Below are 25,682 nucleotides of genomic sequence, written 5' to 3' on the forward strand. Positions count from 1 at the left end.
TAAACATACCACATCAGATAACTCTTTAAAGATTTTTGGTTGATAACTATTTTTTAAATCCTTTTTAGAGTACTAGGTTGGGATGAGGTAGATGGGGTTTGGGGTTTTGAAACACTGGGGTAGATTTCAGTAGGACTGGATTCTGTATCTTTTCCCTTAAGGTGATTCCTGCTTGTATGCATCTATATGAGTGAGTGTATCGAGCCTCAGTCACCACATTTATCCACCTTTTGGGTTGTGATTATAAAATTATCAATATAAAAATACTTTAAAAATATAAAGATTGATGTAGATGACAGACTTTCAAGCAGCACTGACATCATTAATGTCATACAAGATTACATTGGGGAGTTTATCATAACACCTGCTCTAGTAATGGTTTTAAAGGCTTTTTTTCTAACTTTAAAAGATTCATAAAACAGGTATTTATATTTTCTTTTTCTTTTGGCAATGATTTTTAAAGATAACTAAATCATTCTCATAGCCAGACTTTCCAGATAAAAGGAAATTAGAGCCAAGGAAAACCTCCCTTTGGACCTAAGGTACTCATAAGGTATAAGTGTTGAAACCGTCCAATTTTCACATTTTTAATAACACAAAAGTATATAAGTGAATTCCTGCTAAGTGCATTTTGTCTTCTGTTTACCAGTCAGGAGGGTATATGAGCTACCAAATAAGTACATTTCTGCATCTTCAGTATGTCCCACACTGTGGTTTGCCTGTTTGGCAGTTGTGCACCATTTTAACCCATATTCCTCCAACCAGTTTCACTTCATGTAGTTTTTATTGTTAAAGTAAGACACAGTTTTTTCACAATTAAATTGTTAATTATATTTTTCAAACTCATTTCCCTTCCTCGTGTTGAGACTTTACTGTCCTGTGGGAAATGAGGCAAAACAAGGCACTGTCTCTGTCACTCCATCTGTTGAACGTTGATTTGAGGATTAGTTTCAAACTCCTCAGCTCAGCACAGACAGTTATCTAGGCCAGTTGTTTCAATTTTTTTTGTAGTGGAACCTATTCTTTAGCAAGAAATTGTTCACTAAAAGCCTAGTATGTAAACCATATAACATGAACCCACCTGCTCTGCTGCATCTGCAATGACCCCTTGTAGCATCTGAGCTACACAGTGTGAAGACCACTACTTTAAGCCCACGTCCTTTGTTATTCTGGCTCTGTATCTCTGGCTACTAACCTGAACAAACTCTTCAATCTAGCCATTCTTAAACACGTTTAGTTCCCCCAAGTGTCCTCTTTTGCAGTCCTGTGCCTTTGCATATTCTGTTCTTTTATCATGAATGCTCCACAGTCCTCTCACTTTATCTTGATAGCATTTAATTGTCCTTGATGTGACCTTTTCCTAGAAATCTGCCCTGATACCTTTGTGCTTCCCATGCATTCATTGCATTCCTCTTATCATAGATGTAACTATGCTCTAATAGTTATCTTTCTGACGTTCCCACACTGCAAGTGTGCTTTTTTTGAAAAAAATTATTATTTGATATTCTGCTTCCAGCGTCAGGCACATGGTTGGTAATCATTAATGCTGGCTAGATAGAGGGATGAATAGGTGAAGGAATTTGCCAATTGGCCAAATGAGTGAAGTGTCCCAGTACCTTGATCTGAGAAGGGGAATAGAAGGAACTGACAAGGAAGAGAATTCACTTCGTATGGCTGGTGGGTTTGGAATTTGCCTGTGGGCTAAGAGTGGACCCAACACACTTCCCAGAATGCAGCCATCACCGAGTTAGCCCTAGGGAACAGTCCAGCGTGAGTCATATGCCTTCTCATATCTGGAGCCATGTATTTATAGCTAATGCTGGTGGTTTTCACTTGTTAAACAGCAAAAGAAAAATGATTGCATGAAGGCCAAACAAAAGACTAATGGAAATGATTTTAATAATTGATTTTTAAAAGGCTTACAAATGACAGTTCAGCTGGGAAGTTATAGAAACATTTAAGCCGAAATTTCAGCGAGAAGATGCATCTCTTTGGACTGTTCTTCGGGGGTTAAATGGGGGTAATTGGAGAAGCTGGCAGGAAGAAGATCAATGATACTTGTTTTACTTGGTGTTTTTCCTTTTAAACAGCAAAACACCTTGTTGGGAGGAAGAGTGTTTTACATTTCAGTGCTAGAAGATGGTGAGAGTTGAAGAAATGTGGAATAGAATGAATTGGAAGCTGTACTACATGATATATATTAATTTATTGTAACACACTGTTTTGAAAATTGGTAATATTTAAGCTTCCTTTTCCTTATGAACTAATTGGCACATTACTGCTCCCAGATAATTGTCAAGAGCAAAAAGTTCTATGGAGATTTTCTATTTAGGTTTTCCCTTTCTGTATGTAATTTTATTGAAGGGTCTCAATGAACTCTTTTTTTTTTTGAGACAGAGTCTCGCTTTGTTGCCCAGGCTAGAGTGAGTGCTTTGGTATCAGCCTAGCTCACTGCAACCTCAAACTCCTGGGCTCAAGCAATCCTGCTGCCTCAGCCTCCCGAGTAGCTGGGACTACAGGCACGAGCCACCATGCCTGGTCAATGAACTCTTAATCAAAGGTTGACAGAATTCAGGAGTTCAAAACCAGCCCGAGCAAGAGCGAGACCCCGTCTCTACTATAAATAGAAAGAAATTAATTGGCCAACTTATATATATGTAAAAAATTAGCCGGGCATGGTGGCGCATGCCTGTAGTCCCAGCTACTCGGGAGGCTGAGGCAGCAGGATTGCTCGAGCCCAGGAGTTTGAGGTTGCTGTGAGCTAGGCTGATGCCACGGCACTCACTCTAGCCTGGGCAACAAAGTGAGACTCTGTCTCAAAAAAAAAAAAAAAAAAAAAAGTTGACAGAATTAAATTCATAAGAGCAGGAATTCCCCTAGATGAGAGAAAAGAATGAAATTTGAACTTACTCAGCATCTACCATGTCCAAATCATGGTTAGGCACTTTTTCATCAGGTGTCTCAGGAAACCGTCACAATTACCCTAAAAAGGCTATCTCCATTTTATAGACAAAGAAACAGTCTTGGAGAGGCTAGGCAATTTTCCCACCCACACAGCATGTGGCACAGCTAGGAGTTGGACCAGGTGCATCTGACCTAAGACTATTCTTTCCACTATATTACTGTGTTCCAGTGGCCATACAGTAAGACACCATGTTAACAGAGTCAAGTACATTATAGGAAACAAAGAGAAGTGCCCTGAGATGTTAATTTCCTCCCCTCTGGCTTTCATTCCCCTTAGGAGAAGCTGAGCAAACTTACATTCTCTGATGATATCCCCCATCACTAATATATTCAGTGCCCAAATTGATGTTATTAAACAATGATAATTTTCATTTGAATAGCAATTTAAGAATTTGCTATTCAAAAACTTTGCAACATCTTATTTCATCCTCATTTTACAAAGGAGAAAGTAAAATCCAGATAGGTTTGTGACTTACCCAAGGTCACTTAGCTAATTAATGGCAAGGGGTTTTTATCTAAATCCAGAATTCCTAATTTCAAATACTCTTTCCGCTGTATCCTCAAGTGAGAATATGTGGGTTTCTTCTCTAAGGATAGGAGAGAATTTCACTCTCCAGAGCTCCATTTATTTCTTCTCTTATCTTGAGAAAAGCTTATCCTTCTAAAGCAAGAAATTTATTAGATATTCACAAGCCTCTACATTTCCCACTGTACTCATCTGAAAGTGCAGATACCACTCTGCATCATGAAAGATTGGGTGTGGGAAAACATATGCAAATGGTTAAACCATCATTATTCATATTCATTATTCATATTCCAAATAATATCAGTGTGGTCTTTAGCACAGAAGAGAAAGAAGGCTTACAAGCCTACCCATTACAAGGAAGCTTCTAGCCTACTTTTCTCCCTGTAACTTTTTTTTTTTTTTTTTTTTTTTGGAGATAGGGTCCTGCTCTGTGGCCCTGGCTAGAGTGCAGTAGCATCATCATAGTTCACTGCAAACTAACTCCTGGGCTCAAGCAATCCTCCTGCCCTAGCCCCCTTTGGAGCTGGGACAACAGACACGCCACTACACACGGCTAATTTTTTTTTATATTTTTTGTAGAGTTGGGGTCTTGCTCTTGCTCAGCCTAGTCTCAAACTCCTGGCCTCAAGCAATCCTCCCACCTTGGCCTCCCAAAGTGCTAGGTTTACAGGCGTGAGCCACATGCTCAGCCTCCCTGTGACTTCTTACATAATTGTTATAAAAGTCCATCAACTAAATAGGCCTAGCTATTTTCCAAAAGATATCAGGACAGGAGGGGGAACTATAGAGATTGTGTTGTCTCATCTCATTTTACTTTAAGAAAACTGAGCTGAGGGAAATGATTTGCCCAAAGTGAGCAAGTAAAATGGCAGAATGGAAAAACATTGGATTTGGATCACAGAAGCTGTGATTATAGCAGCCTACTTCTTTAAGCCTCATTTTCTTTATAAAATGAGTATTATAATACCATACAGCATTGTTCATCATACTAAGTCAGATAACGTATAGGCAGAGGAATTTTTGTTTCTATGTAAAAGGACTTGGAGGTAACCAGCTGAAAGAGAGCTGGAAACAACACTTACCATAATTATAGGTTTGGCCATTCTATCATTATAATGAAAATGGCAGTAACAAGGTCTAAAATCCAGCATCTTCTTTCTTCAGGCTATTAATCCTTTCACTTATTTTAATTGCCCTGAATATTAGACATGTATAATTTGATATATACTTACTATACCTTTATTTACATAAAGAACAGTTCTTTAGTCTATCAAGTCATTTTATTATGAATTCCTTCCAGAGTCTATCATTATGGGCTCTGGAAGGAAATAATAATAGTGGGATTTTCTCTTTCTAGTAATGGAAGACTCAATAATTTGGACCAATCTTCTCACAGAAGACAACCAAAAAATCTGGACCAAATATAAAAATAACGTTTAAAGCAAAAAATAGTTAATAAGATAGTGAAGAATTGCCAACTGAGATCTGAGAAAAGGGGCAAACCTAGACTGATAAACCCAGCATTTATTAACCACTTTTGTCTTGGGGGTATTTGCCAAGCTAAAGAGGGAGCTGAAAGTCAGAGCTGCATATCGATGGCATTCTGGGGTGACAGGTACCAAAGTCAAAGTGCAGGCCTTACCAAGGTGGGTAGTCTCCTTATAAATTCCCCTCTTTGGTCTGAGGCCCTGAATGTTAACATCCTAGGAACAAGAGGGAACTAGAAATAAACCAGTCATCAGTCTATTTAACACGGCTTCATGTCACATGGGTGGCCAAGACAGAGAATCTTGACATTTGTAAGCACCCTCACCTAGTAAGCAGAAGCAAAGAAAAATCCTCCTATGCTTCAAATTATTTCTACAAATAATTTTCCATTTATAAAATACAACGTACAATCAGATAATCAGGCCCTACAGAGACAAGACAGCATGAGTGAAAACAACAGAAACAACAAAAACAGATCCACAGGGGCTTCATATATCGGCATTATCAAACACTGAGAACAAGTGGGCTGTGTTCTAAATAGAGTTCATTAGAGGGGTTTAGCTGCAGATTGGACACAGTTAAGTGAGTTGGTAGATGAGAAGATAGGTTCGAAGCAATTATAGACATACCTTGGAAATATTGTGGGTTTTGTTCCAGACAGCTACAATAAAGTGAGTATTACAGTAAAGTGAGTCAAACAATTTTTTGGTTTCCCAGTGCATATAAAAGTTAGGTTTACACTATACTGTAGTCTATTAAGTGTGCAATGGTATTGTGCCCCAAAAACAATTTACATACCTTAATTGAAAATGACTTTATTGCCAAAAAATGCTAATAATCACCTTAGCCTTCAGCAAATGGTAATCTTTTTACTAGTGGAGGTTTTTGCCTCGATGTGGACGGCTGCTGACTGATCAGGGTGGTGGTTGCTGAAGGCTGGGGTGGCTGCGACTATTTCTTAAAATAATACAATAGTGACGTCTGCATCGATTGAGTTTTCCTTTCACAAAAGGTTTCTCTGTAGCATGTGATGCTGTTTGATAGCATTTTACCTAGAGTAGAACTTTCAAAACTGGAGTGAATCCTCTCAAGCCCTGCGGCAGCTTTGTCAACTAAGCTGATGTAATATTCTAAATCCTTTGTTGTCATTTCAACAATGTTTGTAGCATCTTCACCGGGAGTAGGTTCTATCTCACGAAACCACTTTCTTTGTTCATCCATAAAAAGCAACTCCTCATCCATTCAGCTTATATCATGAGATTGCAGTAATTGGGTCACATCTTCAGGAGACCACATTCCTCAGGATCCACTTCTAATTCTCTAATTATTCTCTTGCTATCCATTATATTTTCACTGAAGTCTTGAACCCCTCAAAGTCATCCATGAGGGGTGGAATCAACTTATTTTGCTCTCTTGTTAATGTTGATAGTTTGACCTCCTTCCATGAATTGTGAATGTTTTTTAATGGCATCTAGAATGGTGAATCCTTTCTAGAAGGTTTTCAATTTACTTTTCCTAGACCCATCAGAGGAATTACTGTCTATGGCAGCTGTCACCTTACAAAATGTATTTTTAAATAAGACTTGAAAGTCTAATTTACTCCTTGACCCATGGGCTGCAGAAGGTATGTTGTGTTAGCAAACATGAAAACAACATTACTCTCCTGTACATCTCCATCACAGCTCTTGGGCAACAAGGTACATTGTCAATGAGCAATAATACTTTTGAAAGAAATGTTTTTTTCTGAGCAGTAGATCTCAACAGTGGGCTTAAAATATTTAGTAAGCCATGTTGTAAACAGATATGCTGTTATCCAGGCTTTAGTGTTCAATTTGTAGAGCACAGGCAGAATAGATTTAGCATAATTCTTAAGGGCCCTAGGATTTTCAGAATGGTAAATGAGCATTGGCTTCAACTTAAAGTCACTAGCTGCATGCATTAGCCCCTAACAAAAGAGTCAGCCTATCCTTTGAAACTTTGAAGCCAGGCCTTGACTTCTACTTTCTAGTTATGAAAGTCCTAGATGGCACCTTTTCCCAATAAAAGGCTGTTTAGTCTCCATTAAAAATCTGTTGTTTACTGTAGACACCTTCATCAATGACCTTAGTTGGATCTTCTGAATAACTTGCTGCAGCTTCTCCATCAGCACTTGCTGCTTCACCTTGCACTTTTATGTGATGGGAATGGCTGCTTTCTTTAAACCTCATGAACCAACCTCTTAGCTTCCAACTTTTCTTATGCAGCTTCCTCACCTCTCTCAGCCTTTGTAGAATTAAAGAGAGTTAGGGCTTTGCTCTGGATTAGGCTTTGGCTTAAGGGGATATCGTGCCTTGCTGGATCTTCTATTCAGACCACTGTAATTTTCTCCATATCAACAACATGGCTGTTTCACTTTCTTAACATTTATGTGTTCATTGGAGTAACACTGAATTTTCTTCAAGAACCCTTATTTTGTATTTACAACTTGGCTAATTGTCTGGCACAAGAAGCCTAGCTTTCAGCCTATCTTGGCCTTCTCCTCATTAAGCTTAATCATATATAGCTTTTAATTTTTTTTTTTTTAGACAGAGTCTGTCTCTGTCACCCTAGGTAGAGTACAGTGGTGTCATCATAGCTTCCTGCAACCTCAAACTCCTGGGCTCCTGTGATTCTCCTGCCTTTACCCTATTAAGGAGCTGGGACTACAGGTACTACCATACCTATAATTCTTTAGATTATGCTGCTCCATTTTTTTGATGACATCATATTAATTGGACTAGGTTGCAGGAAGTAGAGAATTCTTTGGATACTCTACAGTCATCCCTCGGTATCTGCAGGGGATTGGTTCTAGGACCTCTACAGATAGCAAAATACAAGGATACCTTAAGTCCTTATATAAAATGGCATAGTATTTGCATATAACCTATATATGTCCTCCAATATACTTTAAATAATTTCTAGAGTACTAATAATACCTAACTCAATGTAAATGCTATGTAATTGTTGTTATATTTTATTGGATTTTACAATTTGTATTATTTTTATTATTATTTTTAAATTTTCCAAATAATTTTGAAATATTTGAAAGAATCAAATATCGAATCTGCAGTTGGTTGAATTTGTGGATACAGAACCCACAGATACAGAGTGTACTAAGAAATATGTTTACCAAACAGTGGAATATAAACCCTATTAAGACTTAGGGACCTGCCATCTCAGGAAAATGATGTCCAATGGTCTGGGGCAGGCTAAGACATTTCCTCTATCATGAAGGACAAATTGTTGTTCCTTGTACCACCCACCACTAAGAGTACAATGATTGGTGTTCCTCATTGGGTTTTAGAGACGACATATACCATATTTAGGAATAAACTCTAACCATTTATTGGGTGACTTGGCTGCTAGTTTTGAATAGGCCCTAGAGTAAGAGAGGGCTTTGTAGCAGGGCCAGGCTGCATCGCAAACTACCCTGCCATTCGGTCTGTGTGAGTTAGAAACACAATGGTTCTAATGGTATCCATGCCTGATGATGATGTTGTGTGGCAAACCACATTAGAGAGAGTAGCATTACATATCCCTAGTTTGTGAAGCAAAGCCAGGCTTTTTATAGCAGAGATCTAGTTATCAGTTGAAAAGCAACTCTTGGCCTGCTGCTTGGCCATAATGGAAACTGAGTACCTAACCAAAGGATAACAAGTGACTTTGCAACTAAACTGGGTCATTATGAACTGGGTATTATATCTACTGGGTCATGAGTTAGTCAGTTGCAGCAGCAATTCTTCATACAATGAAAATCAGATATTTGGGAACAGGTCCAGACAGCTCCTGACAGCAAAGTAAGTTGCTTGAACAGGTGGCTCAGGCTCCCATGACAACTACCTCTGTTGCACAAACACCTCTCATTCAAATTACCCCTGTAGCCTCATGGGGTTGGGAAGTATGTAGATTTCCCACAAGCAACCAACAGAGAAAATATTTTAGGTCTCCAGATGGGTTGACTCAGTATGTTTGTGCTAGCTGAAAGTGCACTACTGTCACTTTACAGCTTCTAAGGACAGTGGTCAAGGACAATCCTCCCAGCTGGGTGTTTTGAGATCAGTTCATCTTATATCGAGAGATAAGTGGCTTGAGTTATGAATAAATATGGTCATTTAAGCAATGGTCAATAGTTTGGTAGTCACAGGCCCAGAAAAGGCAAGAGCAGAAGAGGAGAGACCTGGGAGTCTAGGGAAGAACCATATAGAGGGACCTATGGGAGTAAATATAATACAAAGTGAGAGAATTGCTGTGTCTAGTATTGTCTGCTGGAGACTTAAGACCGCCACGGAAGTGCTCTACAATCAAGAAGATAGAGAGACTCTTGCAGATATAGCTGGCTTCTTTCCTTAGCTACCCTAGTGCTGTTACAGTGGGGCCATTAGCAGAGGAGCCCTGATGACAGAAATGATGACTGTGCACGGGCTTCCTCCCACTAAGGCTGATCTAGCTGCTGCTACTGCTGCCAAATGCCAGAACTGCCCATAGCAGAGACCAATGCTGAGCCTTTCCTTTCACTCCATCCCGTGGGGATACCATCCATCCATGCGATTAGCAAGCTGATTCAATCAGACCCTTTGCACCTGGAGAGGGCAACAATTAATTTTTCAGGAATTGACAACTACTTCAGATAAGAGTTTGCCTTCTCTGTCTGCAGTGCCTCCATGCAGAGTCTTCAGAACTGAACTTGAATCTGGCTCCGTTACTAACTAGTTGTGATCTGAACTTCATTTTTGAGTACTTACCTTATGAGATTGGTGCGAAAATTGAATGAGATAATACGTGAAAAGCATTCAGTATAATGCCTGGTGCATAGTTGATTCTCAATGTTTGCTATTTTAGTACTTATCAGATAAAGAAAATTTCTTTCTATACCTAGTTTACTAAAATTACTCTTAGGTTTAAAAAAACAATAGTAAAATTTGAATGTTTTTCGAATGCTTTCTCTTTTCTGTGGTGGTTAAAATGTTGACTTGCCTATGCTATGGTGCCCAGTTACTCTGTCAAAAACTAGCCTAGATGTTTCTGTGAAGGTATTTCATAGACGAAATTAACATTTACAAACAGTTGCCTTTCCTCCGTAATGTGAGTGGACATCATCTAATCAGTTTTAAGAGCAAAACTTTAAGAGCAAAAAATTAATATTTTCTGAAGAAGAAAGAATTCTACTTCAAGACTATCAGAAAATCTGCCTGAGTCTCCAGCCTGCTAGCCTGACCAATAGATTTTGGACTTGAGATTGCGACCTCAACTTGTGCTGGCTGGCCTGCCCTGTGAATTTCATCCCTCCACCCCAATTGTGTAATTTCGTGAGCCAATTCCTTAGAATCAATCTGTCCTCTCCTCTCCTGCCTCTTTCACCTGATAAAAAAATATACATGTTTTCTCCAAAATTATTAGGTCTTAGGCAGATTATTGACTGCCTTTAAACACTAGTTTCCTTCTCTTTGAAATGGGTTTAATGATATTTGCCTCATAGTATTGAAGGGATAAATATGTAATGTGAAAGCATTTTGTAAACTTGAAAGCACTATGTAAATGTTGGTTGTGGGTAGTTAGAACATACGTATATAATCACTGGGAGCAAAAACTAAATATAGAATGTCCTGAACTCTGGTCTACTTGCGGAGAATCTTCCCCATGCATTTGACAACAGCGAGAGGATACGCATGAGAATGTATGCAGATGTGTGTAGCCCGCCCTGCAATAGGGCCCTGCATTCCTGAAACAGTGATGGTTCCCCTGCCAGAGTTGGGTAAGGACTGGCTACTGTCGGGACACCCGCAGCCACTTAAGTCTGGCACTTGCGGTCATCTGCCAACTGCTTTTCTCTCTGTATCTATGTAAATGTATTTTTTAGAAATCTGTCAACATCTCTTATTTCACCCAACATACCACTAAGAAGCCTTTATTTATGCCAGCCCCCTCTGGTTTTCTTCCTTCCCGACCACAAGAAAAGTAGATCTGTTCTTCAGGAAAAGGAACCCAAGTTCAGGAGACAGTAGGTTTAGATTTTATTGCCATTTACGTTGTAGAGCAGCTGAAGAAATATGACCTTTTTGTATCTCAGTCTGTTCATCTTTCAAATCTGGTTAATGGTGCCACCTGTCCAACCTACTCTACATGATTGTTGGAGTAAATGAAAACTTTAATATTTATAGGGAATATAAGTTATTTAATTAGGATAAAATTAGAAAAGTGGAAGCACTCTTTGAAAAAAGTTATCATCTTATTTAGAATACTTTCTCCGACTCTCTCGCTCTTTTATTTTATTTTTTTTTGGAGATGAAGTCTCGCTCTGTCACCCGGGCTAGAGTGCAGTGGCATCATCGTAGCTCACTGCAACCTCTAACTCTTGGGCTCAAGTGATTCTTCTGCCTCAACCTCCCAAGTAGCTGGGACTACAGGCACATGCCACCATACCTGGCTAGTGTTTTTTAAATTTTTTTGTAGAGACAGAGTCTCACACAGAGTCTCACTATTGCCCAGGCTGGTCATGTACTCCTGGCCTCAAGTAATCCTCACACCTTGGCCTCCCGAAGTGCTGGCATTGCATGTGTGAGCCGCTGTGCCCAGCTAAAACACCTTTAAGTATGTTATTTTAATGATGTGCCCTAGAAGAAATTCAGTTCTCAGATTTGTGCAACCTCAATTAGTTAAAAGGAAAGAAGAAGAAAAGATAGAAGGAAAGGAACCTGACGTTTCAAAATTGTAAACATATTAGAATATGATTTTGGAGTAAATTGCGATATTGTCTGGGGGTGTGAACAGCTGCCTGAATGGTGTTCTAAGGAAAGTATCTATTCCTTGATCTAAGATAAAATAGGGCAGGGTCCATTCTGACACAGAAGCTCTGGACAAGCAGTTCATTGTTCAGCGGAGCCTGCGAATTCCTGTGTGAAGGCTGCAGTGTAAAGGCATAGCCTCTGGAACCAGATTGTCTGGGTTTGAATCCCACTTCTGGTGCTTGACTCACTGTGTAGTGGTGGGCAAGTTGCTTGACCTCCATGTTTCAGTGCTTTCTTCTGGAAAATGGTAGTATTCTACCTCATAGGATTGTTAGAAGATTAAATGGTTAAGGTTTAATTTATAAAGTGTGTGGTGGCAAGTACTGTACAAGTGATTGCATAGTACCACAAATGTCAGCTTGCTCTTATGGAATCCAGCGTGTAGAATAGAGTAGGTGAATAAAGTATCCACTTAGGATATATATGTAAGTAATAAACTGAATCAATGAAATGCCCTAGAATTTCTGGGATTGGAGAAATAGATAGGTTTGGATGGAGGTATTCATGAAACAAGATGGGCATGAAACATGATTAGCCCTGGGTTGATGATGGTTGAAGTTGGCAGTAGGTACATGGAGATTTGTTTATACTGTTTGCCCTACTTTTGTGAACATTTGACATTCTCCTTATTAAAAGTGCTTTTTTTAAAAAAATTATTGGCTTATGAAATCCAATGAATTCATATCTATAGGTCCTCATTTCAGTTCACCTTTGCACTTGACCATTTAGTGGTCTGGGAGGTTGAGAACTGATCAAATGATATAAAGTAATATTGATATTTTAGATAGCATTTGATTCATGAAATATTTTAACTAAATCATGTTAGAAATAATTTTGCCCAACTCTTTGGTCTCCCAGTTGTATTCATTATTATGAATGTTTATTGATGACTAATTGAATGACTGCATGAGTGAGAATATAGGTATTTGACAATGAGAAGAAAATGTGGCTACATTTCAAGTCAAATTAGGAAGTACTGTAACTTCTATATAAACAAACACAAAGGTTTTGTACACAGGCAGACACAGGGTCAAGGCCCCCAGTGTGCAGATAGCATTAGTTATTAACAAATCTTTTTAGGTTAAACAGTAGCTAAAATATCTTAGCTGTCATGTTTGAAGATTGGTTTATGTAACCTCACAACACTAACCTGGAAGCTGAGCTCATTTAGTTTTCCTAAGCACTATAAGCAACAGCACCTGTGGTTCAGGACAGAGCGCTCACATGAGGAGTTCATGAAATTCAATCAGTAAGCAGATGTTTCTAAAAACTGCTGTTTCTTGATTTCACACTGAGGTGCTGGCAGCCAACATATTTTTTTTAAACAAAAATTATAAGTGTAATGTTGGTGGTAAGGTATGGAGAATTTTACAGTCCGAACATTATAACTCACTTCTCATTTTCATCAAAGTAAAGAACAAGGTCTGAGACAGCCCTGGGTCTGAATCCAATTTCCACCAGTCACAAGTTGTATGATTCTTGGCAAGTTTCATAAGCTGTCTGAGCTGCATTTTTCTCATTTGTAAAGGGAAGTTAATACCAGTCTCCAGTGAACTGGTAAATGTTTAACAGTCGGCTCTTGGGGTTAGGAAAAAAGCCCCGGTTTGTTGGATTTGCTGATTTCCATGGTGTAATTATTCCCACCACCTCTTTCAAGCTACCAATGGGATGTCCCTGAGCACAGAGCCAGGAGAGAGAGGCTGCTGCGGCCACCGTTGGACAGTACGTCCACTGGAGAGACACAGTAGGCCTCGGTGACCTTAGGGGGCCAAGGTAATAGCCAATCTAGTGAGAACACTAGGAAGCAGTGTGTTTTAAGTATTTATTACCAAGATAATGCTCAAACCTAGTGAGAGCTCTGGGAATCGATGTGTTTTAAGTATTTATCGATTTTGTTTTCAGTATATATTATAATATATAACTTATAATTATATAAGTTTATACAGTTTGATTTTAAATAATGGTAGAATATAGGAAACAGCTTGCCAAATTCCTGAAAATTTAACAGTTGGCCCACGTGAGCTGTACATCCTAGTTCCGGCACACCACTGCTCATCTCCACTCTTGGATTTCCTAAGCAACAATGGCAGTGAAGAGGTTTCTCCATGTACAAACCTAAACCACAGGGCATATGACTGGAAAATGACCGGATATCCTGTCAGGTTCTTCTCCAGAATGGCCATACCAGCTTGCTTTCCTCCCAGCAGTGCCTGACAGTGCCACATCTTCCCTGCCAAGGTGCCGCATTGAGGGATAAGTAGGAAGTAGATGGACACTGCAATACCATGCAGCACTGAAGCAATAGCCAGGCATCCAGCTTGGAGCAGGAACTGATAAGCACAGTGCCTAGTGGTGAAAAGTAAAGGCAGAATGAGATTTATGTAGCAAAACACTGTTCATTTAAATGCATACCAAACAATAGACTTTTTCCCTAAGAATATTCACATTAAAAGATACCTATCAGATGTATTTGAATAGATGCCTATGGAGGGTGGGATTCATTGTGTCAATGAGCCATATTCAAGCTTGTATTCCTATTACCTCCAATAAATCTGTACAAGTTTACATGTATCTAATTTATTTCCCAGAAAAACCACACAGAACCTATATTTACTGTATTTCCATAGTTAAGCGATATTTCTGGTACAGGAGCTACATACAGCAATCATTAAAGCTTAAAATCATCATAGCCCATTTATCTGTATGTTGGCAGTATTTGTTATAACAATTGCAGAGCAACAAGCAATTTCATTTCTGTCTCATGTATATTATCCCACTTAACCTTCAAAACAAAAATTTGAAGCTTAGAAGAGCAAGCTGTTTTACCCAAGACGAGCTAACTAGCAAGGATGAGGGCAGCAGCCACCTAGCAAGTACAGGAGTTACCCGGTCCTCTGCCGGGAATAGAAGATCGATTTGGACTTTGCTAGGCAAGTGTGAGACCACCAGGCTCCACATCTTCCATTACTCTCTCATGTATTTTCTGTCTCAAGGCAGACAGCAAATATTACAATGATGATTAGCTTATATCTGTGAATTATTTTCTATTTAAGGAATGGAGCTGGTAAGGACCTTAGAGATTTTACAAAACCCCTTGCTTTTATTTACATGATTAGAAGAATAAGGCCTAGAAAACTCAAGTTTTCTAATTTGCTCGAGGTCATACAGAAAATTTTCCAAATAGCTGGGACAGGAAGACTGATTTTTCTAACTCTTAAGCTATGTGTGGTTTAATAGAATCAGATAGACTTTTTTAGATTCTAGAAAGGCAGAATCTGCTAGCTACAGAGTTTAGAGAAGCTTCTGGACATTCCCAAGCCACTGTTTCCTCAATCATACAACGAGGATAACACCTGACTCATCTGGTTGTTTCAAAGATCATTCGTTCATGCATTTATGCATTCATTCAACAAGTATTTATGGAGGCAATGTCTATGTGCCAGGCACTGTTCTAGGCACAAGGATATAGTAGTGAGTATAGCAAAATCCCTGCACTTGAGGAGCTTACATTCTAGCTAACATATATTCAAGTAGTTAGATAAGTATGTAAATCAATTAATCAGCTCTGTAAAAGAAATAAGGCAGAGTAAGGAAATAGATATGGAAAATGATGCATTTTAGATAAGGGAGGTCAAATGTACATCTTTAGGGAGGTAGGATTTGAGCTGAAACTTAAAGGAGGGAGAAAGCCATCCTAAAGTCTAGAGGAAGAACATTCTAAGAAGAGGAAACGACAAAAAAGAAGCTCCAAGGTGGTAATAGTAAACTTGACCTGTTCCAAGAAGAGGATTGCAGGGGAACAGGGTGAGCGAGACTAAGCACAACAGGAGATGACGTCAGTGAGATAAACAGATTCTGTTAAGGCCTTACAGTTAGTGGTGAACAGAAAGCCATTAGAAATTTTGAACAGAGAATTGACATCATATCTGATTTACATTTTTAAAAGACCCTGATTAGATTGTGGGGGACCAAAAGTGGAAATAGGGTTGTTGGTTAAGAGACATGAGGCTGGCTTCGACAGGGGAGGCAGTGGTGGAAGTGGTGAGGCGCAGTTGTGTTCAGGATCCGTGCTGACCTGAGCAGTGGGTACTTGGTTATCTATTTACCCAACTGGATAAAGAATTCTGCCATTTACCAAGAGAAAAAGGTCTGGGAGAAAGCACGTTGAGAGAGGTAGAGAGGTGTGTGTAGGGGAGCAAAGATTCCATTTTAGACATCCAAGAATTAAGATGACAGGTGAGCAATTGGATATATTTCTCAGTCGCATGGAAGAGGGAGAACCTGAAGAAATAAATTTGAATATAATCCACATTTATATAAGTGTAGATACAAACAGTAAGAGCTCCAAAGACCAAATCCCAAAGCACTCCAACATTTGGAGGTCAGAAAAACTACTGAGAAGAAGAGGTCAGTGGAGTCTGAGGAACATCAGGAGATGTTGGTGTTCTGAAAGCCAAGCAAAGAGAGGTTTCAAAAGGGATCAACTGTGTCAAATTCTCCTGAAAGGTAGGCTAAGGTGAGATTTGACCCTTGGCAAGGTGGAGGCCATTGGCGACCTTGACAAGGGCAGTTTCAGTCGGAGCGTGGGGAAGGAAGCTTGCTGAGAGTGTGCTGAATGAATGGCAGAGTGGATGCAGACAATTCTTTCAAGGAGATGTTGTTTGAAAGGGGCAAAGAAATGGATGGTAACTAGGAGAGGGCTGTGGAGACTAGGAATGATGTGGTAGCTTGGATATTGTTCCCAGTTCTTCACTTTCCCTCTGATCTGTGTCCTTGCAGCACACGAGAGAGGATAGAGTATGTGTCTCAGCTTCCAAGTTGGACTTAGCTCGTGGCTTACGTTGGCCACTGGAGTGTATAGGACATGCCACAGGCAAAGGCCTTAGAAGTGTTTGAACAGTTTGGCTCAGCCTATTGGGGGCCTGGGGGAGGAGGTGGGGGAAGCTCTGAATAGCTGCTGGTCCAGAGAAAGTATGGAGAAGTTCTGGACCTAATCTGAACCTAAAGGCAGGTCTAGCCAAACTACACCCTGAAGTGGAACTCCCCAGGAGATTGTGGGCCCATAAATGAGAAAATAAGTGTTCATTGTTGTATCTCATTCTTTTATTACACAGAAAAACCCAGCTGGGCTAAGCTCCCCTGCTATGTGTTTCCGTAGCCCTCCTCCTTCCACCAGGATAACTCTAGATGCACCTGTCGTGCATGCTTGCTCAGTACGCTGTCTTCCCTCCTCAGCCCAGTCTCATTCACGGCTGTCTTCTGAGTGCCTGGCACAGTGCTTGGCACATAGTAGAGCTCAGTAAATATTGATTCAATGGAAAGGTAAAGTACAACGATTTGAGCTTGAGAAACACTAGTCGGCAGGAGTTTCTGTGCATGCCGGGCTCTGTGTCTCAGTGTGGAGAGTGGTGCCCATTGTGGACTTTTGCTGTGGGGACCGTTAGTCCCCTCTAAGATTAACGACAAGGAAAGACTGTAATCTGTGACCCCTCTGGTGTCTGCCCAGCCATACTGCCAACATCTTAACCATCCTTCCAGACAAGCTCAATTGCCACCTTACTTGGGAAGCCTTGAATTGTTCCTCTTAGTATTCAGAGCAGTTAACGCCCATTTTGTAGCCTTGATCAGATGCTTATTTTAAAGTCTTGTATGTTCTCATCTGAATCCTGTCCCCTCCCCTCCTCACCCATCAGACCACGTTTTGATCAGTATCCCTCGAACCTAGCCCAGGGCTGCGCACATAATACAGCTCAGTAAATGTTGTTAGCGAATGACTGAATACATGATGAACAAATCATTTACTTTGTATTCCTCACAGCATTTAGTACCACTTTGCACATCGTAGGCAATCAAGAAATCTGCTCCCCCCACCTCCACAACTTCTTGAATATCTGGGAGAGGAAGGACAATTTTGTCTAGTCTTTTGAGTGCTTCCTGTGTGACTCTCCAGCAGAGAACGGATAGACATGAGATCAACACAGTCCTTGCTCACTCTAATCCCTTGTAATCTGGCCCTGCCTGATAAGATTGCTGTGTTTACTAAATCAGTGGTCTTGTCCTGGCTTTCTTCCCTACAGATTTTTCTTTCTTTAGCATTTTACATTGTTTATAATCCATGGGAAGCAGTCTTAAAGATTGAATTCTAGGTATGAATTTAGCTGTAGAGTTTCTCCAAACTCTGCAGTTTGTTTCCTGATTTTTTTTTCCTAAACGAATAATCATGTCCTTGTGTGTGGTCATATACCAAACCACAACGCCCTTGCTATACTACCATCCTCCCTTCTACCAAAGTTTTGATTTACTATAAAATATCAATGCCAGGCACAGTGGCTTATGCCTATAATCCCAGCACTTTGGGAAGCTGAAGCAGGAGGATCACTTGAGGCGAGAGTTCAAGACAAGATATCAAGGCTGAATTGGCAGTTTGCTAACTTCTGTTTAGAAGTTTAATGTTCCAGATATTAGGAATCTTGGGGTTCAGGCCTTTCAGTGGTGGAAGAATGGCAACCTGGGAGTCACATCCAAGTAGCTGTCTATGAAGTATAATCTGTGGGGTCCCAAAGCCTGGCACAGTAGAAAGCAGGTTGACCTGGGAGCCAGGCTGGACCCTTCTCCCACTTAATTATTTGTGAACCCCTCTTGTTTGATGTATAAAATGGAAATTCTACTTACCACTCAGGTCTGTTGTGGGGATCAAGTGAGAATTTATGAAACTTTCCATGAAGTTTATAGGGCTATACAAATACAGAGCATTGGTGTCGCCGTCTCCTCTACTCATGAGTCCTGTGTAGTGTCTGACTGCTAACACTCGAAATTTATTCCTTTCCCTAAAGTATGTCTTTCATGAGTTTTGGTAGACACTTAATTATGTCTCCAAGGGTCAGTCTTTTCTTTCTTGCTCATGTGACTGATCTATATCAATCATTCATAAAGAGGAAAGAACCTTCTATGAGACATTTGCTCTCCCGGCCTCCCGTGCAACTACGGGTGCTTATGTAGCCCAGTCCTGGCCAACAAGATGTGAGAACACATTTGCTGATAAGTTGCCAGAGAAAAGTTGCCTCCTGGTAAGAAGAGAGCCCCTTTTCCACTCCATCTCCTTTTCTCCCTGTCTCAAACATGGTTACGTGAGGACACAAGGCCAGAGATGTGAAAAGCCATTTTGCAAACAGCAGGCAACAAGCCTAGGGATGGAAATCCCCTCATCTGCCCTCCCCCAAAGAGAACCAAAGATTGGAGCCAGGAGAGCATGATGTATAGTGCTCACTCCTAAACCACGCATAGAGAGGACAAGTAATTTGCACATTACACAGCTATTACGGGGTAAAGCAGAGATTCTCAAATGACTACCTTTACTTTTTTCACTGCATCTTTTTCCTTATCTATAGGCTTTTTCTCTTCCTACTTTCTTCCTAGATGCTCATACTCAGGATTATGCTTTTTAGGAAAGAATTCCAAACCTATAATCCTAGCCCCAGGCTCTCTAAGAGCTAATCCTTCAGCCGCAAATTTCTGCTGGCTGGTCTCACTGGCTGTCTTGTGTCTGAAATGGAATTCATTTCCCCCTGCAGCTGCAATATTTGTCCTTTCCCTTAGTTCATTTTTGTTAGTGGAACTTCAACTCTCCTGGTCACCACATGGTGTTGAGGATAGAACATGGGTTTTGAAATCAGACAGATTTGGCTTCAGATTGATCAGTGGTCAGTTGCAGAATCACTGGGAACACTGAAGAAATAGATCTATGTTGAGCTTCCAGGAATCATAACCAAAGCCACAGTGCTGCCCTGAGCTGCCAAGGGAGCTGCCAGGTGCCTTGGTTCCACTGCCTGACTCAGGAGAGAAACCAGCACAGTCAGGAAGCAGCCAGGCCCCTGGCAGCTCCAGCCCCAAGACATAACTGCCACCATTCACACCAGCAAAACAGAAGTCCTACTCCTTATCTCATCCCGAGCCTGTTTTTATTTCCTCTTTCCCAGAAATCAGTGTACTCTGCAACAGCCACCAATACCATTGGCTTTCTAGTTACCATGCTTCTCTAGTGCCAGAAATACACAGGAGCATGTCCCCATTACTGGCGTCCCATCCCAGTTCACTGCCAGTGACAGTTTTTACCATTGCACCACTGCAGCCTGCCAGGGACTGCCAGTACTCCGCCCAGCCAGCAAGTGCTCCGTCTCTGAAATCCCATTGTAGAATCTGCTTCCTAGGACTGATTCTTGTAACAACTGTCTCAGGCAGGGATCCACAGGCTTCAAGCTGAGTTGAATGCAGAAAGTTTATTTGAGTGCTTTTGGGAGGTGCATGTCTAAAGAAGTTAGGAAGGCAGGAACGGGGAGAGAGAAGCTGCCCTGTGATGTGGTTGTAATTGAAGCCTCAGCCAACGCAAAGCCCCACGCACAGCCTTCCTATCTACCCCAGAGGCTCTCGGTGCCTTCGGATCAACGGGGTTCTGTGGCCCAAGTGGAAGAGCAGCGTGCACAGCAACCAGGCTTGGTATGCAGCCGCCTCTCCCTCTGGGCCTGTCCCAAACTTGGCAGCTTTTCAGGATCCTACAGGGAGCACTGGAGCAGTGGCCCTGGACTTGTCCCAGAAGGAAGCAAGGAGGCCAGTCACTGGCCATGGGCTGCCCCCTAGGAAGGAGCATAACCTCAGTGGGGGGCAGTCCCTGCCACAGACAGCGATTCCCGATGAAGGGCACAGCTGTGAATGTCGGCAGCATCTGGGGCTGCACGTAGCCCAGAAGAGGGACTCGGGGTGGAGCACGGCAGCATCCACCACACGTGTGCATTTCACGTTCAATGAAGGAAGCAGCACGATACTGGAGGGTGGGAATGGCAGTGGGTTTAGCACAGGGACCTGCATTTGTGCCCCAGTCCCTGGACTCACTCACCAAGTGACTGTGTTCAAGTTGTTTTACCTTCCTGAACTTTTGATTCTTCATTCGAGAAATGGGGGTGCAGATAACACCTTGTCTTGCCACTGCACATGGCTAAAGTTAAACCAAATGAGAATCTGGAGGTGGGAGCCTGTGCTAAAGTATTGTACAAATGTGAGGGTTCTTATTAGTGTGGTCTGATGTCAAAGACGTGCACACCAGGGCCGATGGGTTCCAGGGCTCATGAGTCTATATGCCACAGTCTGCGCTGGGGGAGGAGGAGATAGAACCTTATCTTTGTGCTTCAAGGAAGAGAGGACTCGTAGGGACAGGACTCCAAAGGAAGAAAGAAACTTGATTAAGAAAAGAAGGAAGGGTGGGAGAAAGAAGAGATGGAATCCCAGTGAGAAAGAGAAGAGAGTGAAGCCAACATTTGTCAAACAGCCACCATGTGCCAGGTGCTGTGTTGGCACTTGTACCTTCTACGTGCTCTCTCCAGACGGAAGGCAGTTCTATTAGGAGACTTTTGGTTGTAAGTGAAAGGAAATCCAACTATCTTAAGCAAAAAAGAACTCAAACCAGCTCAGGGAAAGTAAACTAACTTGAACACAAACAAAAGGAATCCATTGGCACAACAATCAAAAGATAGGGCCGGCTTCAGGAATAACTTGGTTCTGAGACTTACATGATGTCCCCAAGACCTGAGCTCTCTCTCCATCTCTTAGCTCCGCCCTGCCCTGCCCTGCTCTGTGTGTGTCGCCAAGGCAGAGGTGGCAGTGGCTCAAGCCTTTCCCTCTGCTCAGCGTCAGACCTATCGGGGAAGAGGACCTGCTCCATCCTCCATGCCTTGCGAACGTCACCCCCAGCACCTCCCTCCGGGTCCACACCCTCCCTGACCCACGTCCATGACCTGAGAATATGGTGTGCCCACGGACCCAAGGCACACGCAGAGCACAGGAACAGAGTGGTGTGAGCAGGCGGCTTTCCCTCGGGTGCAGCTCTGAGCAAGGTGCAATGAGGGGACCTGGGTGGCCAAACCTACAGATGACCACAGCAGAGGCCTTCGGTCCATTTCAGAGGCAAGAAGCTTGGTGCTGGGCAAGGCTGAGTGACTTGCTCAGGACACACATGGCCTCACTAGCTGTTTGAGGGAATGCATGATTTACACAGCTAGAAAGGGGGAGCCGTGGAGTTTGCAATGCAGTCTGTCTGACCAGGAGCCCACGTTGGCATTCCCAGGCTGCATACCGACCTCATCACCTACACTTTTAACCTCTGTCACCTCATCTAGCTCTGAAGTTTGACAACTATACCTTGAGGAAAACTTACTACTCCATAAGATACATTAATAATAGCAAAATCCAGTAATGTCATAACTGTTGCCAAATATTTGGTTCTCTTTCTCTTCAGTACTTGGTCCAAGTCTGAGCCGCCATCTTACTGTTTAGGTTGCCTTTGCCTTATTTATGCATAAAGGCTCTGGGTCTCAGCCTGCACAGGCAGATAGTAGATGCTCTGCCTGAAGCCTGTAGTTCGTTCCACTTAGCAGTTCGAACCCTCTTCCTCCCTTACCCTGCTCCCCGGTACCGTTGTTCTGTGTGCTTCATTATAGAACAAATACTTTGTTCTACTGCATTGACCCCAGATATTTCATCGATTTGCTTGTGTCACTGAAAGCCAAGTGTTTGTTCAGGTTGGCTGCAAACAAGAGCCACTTGGTGAGGCTGTGGCTGCAGACAAGCCGGCCAGATCACCTTGTGCAGGACTGGCTGTTGTTTATTTTTAAAATGGCAGGGTCTTTTTGAACATAGTATGTTCAAAACATAATCACACCACCCTAGCAAATAGTTGTCATTCTAATCTATATTTACTTCTAGTTTTGTCTGTGTTTTCTCACTGTATTTATATAATTGTAGTATTATGTATTAATTGTTATAATTTTATCTTTTGTTTATTTTACTTACTTCCAAGATTTCTCCATTCTGTTAACCTGGACTTCACTGTTTTAATTGTTGCTTTATATTCAACAAGCATTTATTGGTTCACTCGGCAAACCTTTATTTAATAACTACTTAACTATTCCTCTATGTGTTACTTCCGGTTTGTATTATCATAAGTAATATAATAAATATCTTTGTGCACATACCTCTTCTGATCTTTCAGATTATTTTCTTGGGATAAATTCCCAAAAGTAAGGGTGGTCCCAGCCATAAGACCTGCAAAAGTGAGAGTGATGGAGGCCTGAAAGAATATAAAGTTTGGGGAATGAAGAGGTCAAAGTCAAGGGAGACCTTAGAGAGCCTAACCTTGTCACCTGATAGATGAGGACACTGAGGAGTGGAGGGTCCCGGGACACTCTGGCTAGTTCAAGAATGCATTCAACACACATGTGTTGAGTCTACCATGAGGCAGGCACCGTGCTGAGCACTGAGGACACATTCATGGGTCTGCAAGAGTCATGTTCTTGGGTCAAAGTTTATGGAGGGAGATGATTATTTACAAAGTAGGAAATTATACCCATGCTACGGGGGCTTCAAAGGAGATGCCTGCAGTTCACTGAAGTCAGGTGCTTGGTGCTTGGTGGACCAAGGCCCAGGAACCCGGCATCCTGACATCCAGACCAGGGCTCCCTTCGTATGATTGGCTGCCTCGAGTGCCTTATTTCAAGGCTATATCAGTGATCAGCTGGCTTTGGTAATTTGCCTATCAGAGTAGGAACTCCCGAGGGACAAGCCAGCCATCTGTAACTCTTGTGGGTACAATCTGACAGCTTAATTAACTTTACATGATAATATTAAAAGTAATGACATTCTCATTTAAATAGCTGAATAATATACCAATAAATATTCATTTCTTTTACAAAAATATTTTACCACCATACCTAGCTTAATTAATTAGAATATTTTTGAAGGCGCAAAAGAGCATTTTTTAATCCCAATACACTTCCTTCCAGGTGATAATAAAGGATGGGAGTGTATGTCATAACTAATTGTCCCTCCCTTCAGCCATATTTTTTCCTCCATCCTTTAGTTGAGAGTCTTGAATACACCACACAGCCCCCATTTTGCTGTTTCTAGTCAAGGTTTCTATGGAGGAAACAGAGAGAAAGAAAGAAGCATTTACTGTGATCCTGCAGGGATTGCACAAAGCATTTTTCATTTGTGTTATCTCATTTCATTTTTACAAAAACCTTGTGGGGAGGTGTTTTGGTTTTGGAGGAGAAGGCCACAGTCACACGAGTATTACAAGGCAAAGATGAGATTTGAATTTGGAAGCGAAATTCTTGATAATCTGCATTTATCGAGTGCCTGTGGTTTGCCTGGGATTGTGTGATGTGGCTCATCACTTCCTAAGAGAAGAGGCTAACACTCAATGAGAATCAAAAGCAGTTTATATCACAGGGGCACTGATTCATGGAGACCATATTTCTTTTTTTTGTTGTTGTTCCTTTGTGTTTTTGTTTTTTTTTTTTTTTGGTTTTTTTGTTTTGAGACAGAGTCTCTATTGCTCAGGCTAGATTGCCATGGCATCAGCCTAGCTCACAGCAACCTCAAACTCCTGGGCTCAAGCAATCCTTCTGCCTCAGCCTCCCGAGTAGCTGGGACTACAGGCATGCGCCACCATGCCCAGCCGAGCCCGTACTTCTAAACTTCTTTCCCCATTTTTTTTCATTTTTTGACATAGTATAGCAAGCTTCACTTAAGATCTTTTTCTGTCTTTTCTCTACAAAGTCTCCTCCCAAAGCCAAAGGAGGGAATAGCAGGAGAGGAACCTTTAGCATAGAGGGTTTTGGTGGAGGAGATTAACTCCAAGTTCATACAATCAGGAAGCGCCCTTCCACAGTTAGGACAGACACCTGACTAGTGGGGCAGTGTCCAAAGGTTGGTGAGGTGGATAAGGTTAAGGAAGGGAGAATGTGACTGCCAACTACCCTTACCAGTAATCATCTGAGAGGGGAAAGAGAGAGGACAGGCACTGGGAGGAGACAGGAAGAGGACTTTCTGAAGACAGCTTTGTAGCCATGCAGGCTGACACTGTAGTAGACATTCGATATCATTTTAAAATTACTGAATTGAAGAACTCAGGAAAGTAGGGGTAGCATGAGGTTATGTAAATACCAGGAGGAGGGAGATAAGGCAAAGTTTTATAATTGAATGTGTCTATAAAACTAACCAGCTCCAACTTTCTGGATGTAGCCCTGTGGGCTTGGAAGGAAGGCAGCTTCCTCTGGGAGGAGCTGTGTTAGGCTGATAGGACCAAACACTCAATCTACTTCTCTGTTTTTTTAGTTTTTCCGGGTCTGAGCTTGAAACCAAACCCAGACTTCCAGGGATTTTGAGTTTTCAGGCAGCAGAATCCAACTCAAGGCCCCCATTGCCTTTACACCGCCCCCCCACCCCCCACCGGGGACACTAGATCTCAGCTCTGCTTCCGGCTGCTAAAGTCAATCCTAATCTGTGGACAGAGAGATTGAAGTGGCTCCAGTTGCATCTCATGGTCATCCTTACTGTTTATCAGACTCTGATAGTGTCCTATTCTATAATAATTAGTTATATCCTACTGTGGTTCCCAAGTCCCAGCCTTGATCACAAGCTCCTGTTGGTGTCCAGTTTTTGGACTTGGTCTCTGCCTTGTTCTTGTCAACTCCCTTCCTCCTGCCCCGACTGGCACACCCAGGCCAGTGTCTTGATCCTGCACGTGCTAGGGCTCTGATCCCACTAAGGCCCTTCGTTCTCCATCTTATCTCTCCACTGGGGTTCCCCAGTACTTATCGAGGACCCCCGTCCCCATTGAAAAGCACCTGCCAGGACGAGAACGTCTTTCAGACCATTGGAATCCTTCACAACCCGGCATCCTTTCAGCACTTAGAACGCCTATTTGGTCATTTTGAGTGGGTCCATTTCTGGTCCCAGCCACCCTTCTATTTCTGCCCTTTCCTGCTGCAGTTAATTGCGTAAGTCTGGAACAAGGGACAAAATGTTTTTACCAAGTGTTAAATAAAAACAGGTATTTCCTGAAAATAAAT

General features: G+C 41.7%; 1 long non-coding RNA gene across 1 annotated transcript in view; it reads left to right on the forward strand.

Moving 5' to 3' along the window:
* The window catches only part of LOC142871923 (uncharacterized), a 73,208-nt gene that overhangs the window by 18,953 nt on the left and 28,573 nt on the right, over positions 1 to 25,682 (forward strand). The window lies entirely within an intron of this gene.

Source organism: Microcebus murinus, chromosome 7, assembly GCF_040939455.1.
Source record: "Microcebus murinus isolate Inina chromosome 7, M.murinus_Inina_mat1.0, whole genome shotgun sequence".
Lineage (NCBI taxonomy): Eukaryota > Metazoa > Chordata > Mammalia > Primates > Cheirogaleidae > Microcebus > Microcebus murinus.